Source organism: Nomascus leucogenys, chromosome 20, assembly GCF_006542625.1.
Source record: "Nomascus leucogenys isolate Asia chromosome 20, Asia_NLE_v1, whole genome shotgun sequence".
Classification (NCBI taxonomy): domain Eukaryota; kingdom Metazoa; phylum Chordata; class Mammalia; order Primates; family Hylobatidae; genus Nomascus; species Nomascus leucogenys.
Window position 1 is genome coordinate 33811803 of NC_044400.1, and position 4263 is coordinate 33816065.

The following is a 4263-nucleotide window of genomic DNA, read 5'->3' on the forward strand; positions in this document are numbered from 1 at the left end:
GCCTGGACAACAGAGCAAGGCCATCTCCAAAAAAAAAGTGACTTTTAAGCTTTAAATTTTTACATGATCAAGTCTTTCCATCGTTTATTTCTTCTGTCACTGCTGAGTTTAAAAAGTATTGGTTTTCAAATATCTCATAACTTCCAGTTCCCTTTGAATATGAGGATGTGTTGGCTGGGCGCGGTGGCTCACGCTTGTAATCCCAGCACTTTGGGAGGCTGAGGTGGGCGGATCATGAGGTCAGGAGATCGAGACCACGGTGAAATCCCGTCTCTACTAAAAATACAAAAAAATTAGCCGGGCGTGGTGGCGGGCGCCTGCAGTCCCAGCTACTCGGAGAGGCTGAGGCAGGAGAATGGCGTGAACCCGGGAGGTGGAGCTTGCAGTGAGCCGAGATCGCGCCACTGCACTCCAGCCTGGGCGACAGAGCGAGACTCCGTCTCAAAAAAAAAAAAAAAAAAAAAAGAATATGAGGATGTGTTGAACTCTGTATTAATAAGGAGAGTACATTTGGGACATGCGTGGTCTCAGGGTGTTTATATGACTTGGGAAACAGAAGTTGGTCTGAACTTACAAATACATCAGTCTGTGAATCTGGAAGTATTCCTGTGCAGGGCCCATATTAGTAGCATTACAAAATATAAATATCGGAAACCTAAAAGGTGAACATGTTGGGTTTGTTTCCTTCTTCTGTCTTCCTTTCGTTCTTTTTGTTTTTTAATCAGACAGGGTCTTGCTATGCTTCCCAGGCTGGTCTCTAACTCCTGGGCTCAAGCAATACTCTCGCTTTCGCCTCTGAAAGTGCTGGAATTATAGGCATGAGCCATGGTGCCCAGACTGAAATTCAACACACGGGTTATATGCCCACTGAAAAGGCAAAATTAATTAGAAAAGAGGTTATTGGCTGGGTGCAGTGGCTCATACCAGCACTTTGGGAGGCTGAGGTGGGCGGATCACTTGAGACCAGGAGTTCAAGACCAGCCTGGCCAATATGGTGAAACCCCGTCTCTACCAAAAATATAAAAATTGGCTAGGGGTGGTGGTGCGTGGCTGTAATCCCAGTTACTCCGGGGGCTGAGGCAGGAGAATGGCTTGAACCCAGGAGGTGAGACTCGGTCTCAAAACAAACAAAACAAAACAAAAAAAAGGTTATCATCAAAAGATTAATCTTTTCACTATTCCCCAATGTTTCCTTAAAACAGTTTTCATAATTTTGTTTGACAGCATTAGTGATAAAGAGGCAGACTTTATTTATTTATTTTGAGACGGAGTCTTGCTCTGTCACCCAGGCTGGAGTGCAGTGGCACGATCTCAGTTCACTGCAACCTTTGCCTCCTGGGTTCAAGCAGTTCTCTGCCTCAGCCTCCTGAGTAGCTGGGATTACAGGCACCTGCCACCACACCCAACTAATTTTTGTATTTTTAGTAGAGACGAGGTTTCACTATCTTGGCCAGGCTGGTCTTGAACTCCTGACCTTGTGATCTGCCCAAAAGTGTTGGGATTACAGGCGTGAGCCACCGCGCCTGGCCTAAAAGGCAAATTTTAATTTTTACTTTATTTATTTATTTATTTATTTATTTGAGACAGAGTCTTGCTCTGTGACCCAGGCTGGAGTGCAGTGGCACTATCTCAGCTCACTGTAAGCTCCGCCTCCTGGGTTCATGCCATTCTCCTGCCTCAGCCTCTCCAAGTAGCTGGGACTACAGGCGCCCACCACCACGCCTGGCTAATTTTTTGTATTTTTAGTAGAGACGGGGTTTCACCATGTTAGCCAGGACGGCCTTGATTTCCTGACCTCGTGATCCATCCACCTCGGCCTCTCAAAGTGCTGGGATTACAGGCATGAGCCACTGTGGGTGCCCGGCCTTAATTATTTATCTTTTTGAGACACAGTCTCACTCTGTCGCCCAGGCTGGAGGGCAGTGGCAGGATCCTGGCTCATTGGAACGTCTGCCTCATGGGTTCGAGCAAGTCTCCCACCTCAGCCTCCCGGGTAGCTGGGACTACAGGTATGGACCACCACGTCCGGCTAATTTTTATGTTTTTTAGTAGAGATGGAGTTTCACCATGTTGGCCAGGGTGGTCTCGAACTTCTGACCTCAGGTGATCCACCCACCTTGACCTCCCAAAGTGCTGGGATTACAGGCATGGGCCACCACACCTGGCCTCATGCTTCTTTATGTGCCAACTAAGAGATGCCTTTTGTCGAGAAGTAAATTTACAGATCTCACATTGTAATAACGGTTTCTCACCAATGCGAATCATCCGGTGCACTACCAGATTGTGGGAACTCTTGAAGGCCTGAGCACAGTATTCATAGATAGAATCCCTTTGATCTGTATGATGTTTGGCATGTCATAGAAGTTGCTTCTGGAGCCTACAGAGTTGTCCACAGGAGGGATGCAGACATACACATTTTTTCTTCAACAAATGCTATTTAACGTGGTGCTGTCAATAGCCAGGATGGGCAAGGACAGTTCCACATCCTTCCATCTCACAACGGACATATTGGGTTGGAGGCTTTTTTCTCCTTCTGGGTAAATGTGGACTTTTGCCATCTTTCCATCTTCTTCCTCTCTTCCTCGGAGGTTCCTCATCCTCCCTAATTTCATTCTCCTCTTCTTTCACCTCTACCTCTACTTCCACTTTAATTTCCTTCTTCTCCTCTCCTTTCACCTTCCCTGATTTTCGCGTGGCTTTGGGGTTTCCCTTTCTAAGAGGGGTTTGTAGGTCTCTTCTCTTGGTTCATCTTTGAATGGCATCTCCTCTTCACTGATTAATGTCTCTTCTTCCTCCTTGCTAATGCCACCTGGAGACTGATGCTCTTCTCCAACATCATAATCGAGTTGGTCTGCATTTGGTTCTGATTTGCAGATGAGCTGCAATGAGATTGCAGATGAGTCTTGCACCGAGAGCTTCAGCTGTTCTCTGTATCACCATGAGGAGAAACACATGTCCTGCTCCTACTGCGCCATCCCCGGCTAGGTCTGGATGCAGCAATGTAAACTTCCTGAGGGAGGGCAGAATCATCTTCCTCTTTTTCTTCTTTGGGATCTTTATCAGTTGTTGGCATAGGAGTCTCGGACTCTTCTTGCCCTGAACTGGAGGTGGGGATTTTGCGGCCTGGGGACATCGGGAGGCGTGGGACGGGAGGCTGCTCCTCCCCCGCCAGGATACTCAGCCTTCCTCTGGTGGGATACAGCGGCCCTGCCTTGGTCCCGACATCTCCTCAGCCCGCAGCTGCTAGTGGTCCTTGCAGGTGCCACCGCCGCCTCAGGGAGTCTTTGTTGGGGGGCTCGTCCGGAGCTGCCCTGGCCGAAGAGGCAGACTTCTAAAAACAGAATTTAGGGTACATCGAAATACAGGACTCAGTGAAAGTGACATGCATCTTTAGATCTCAGAATTTGGGGGATCGACGTTTGATTAATGTTCCTGTTATCACTGCTGCTCTTGTGGGCATTGTTCATCCTGCTGAAATTCTCTTTGATCTCAGTGCCCTGCAAGGCATTGTTGGTAGCTAAGAGCTGCACTATCCAATACATCAGCCACTCACCATATGTGACTATGAGAATTTTAAACTCATGGCCGGGCATGGTGGCTCACACCTATAATCTCAGCACTTTGGGAGGCCAAGGCAGGCAGATCACCTGAAGTGAGGAGTTCAAGACCAGCCTGGCTAACATGGTGAAACCTTGTCTCTACTAAAAAAAATACAAAAATTAGCTGGGCGTGGTAGCAGGTGCCTGTAATCCCAGCTACTCACGAGGCTGAGGCAGGAGAATCGTTTGAACCTCAGAGGCGGAGGTTGCAGTGAGCCGGGATCGTGCCACTGCACTCCAGCCTGGTTGACAGAGGGAGACTGTCTCAAAAATAAATAAAATTTAAACTTAAAATCCAGTTCCTAAGTCACTAGCCTACCATATGCAGAAGCTCCATGCAGCCAGTGGCTAGTACACTGGACAGTTCAGATATGGGATGTACCCATCTCAAAGGAAGCTGTCTGACAGCTTTGCCTTGTGAATCTTTCAAAATTCCCAGTTGTCTCCTAGGCTGTTTCCCTCACTCCTATCTCATGGAGCGCTCTCCTCAAATTCTGTAATTTCAGCTATTCTTGTTTCTCCTTGTAGCTCCACATTGACACTATTCAAAATGGGGGCTCAATAAACATTTGCTAATAAGTACGCAGTGCAGGCCGGGCACGGTGGCTCATGCCTGTAATCCTAGCACTTTGGGAGGCTGAGGCAGGCGCATCACGGGGTCAGG

At 47.9% G+C, this 4263-nt stretch overlaps 1 pseudogene; it reads right to left on the bottom strand.

Annotated features, from left to right (window-relative positions):
• Positions 1 to 2139: 2139 nt before the first annotated feature.
• LOC100602252 lies at positions 2140 to 3542 on the bottom strand (annotated as a pseudogene).
• Positions 3543 to 4263: the final 721 nt, after the last annotated feature.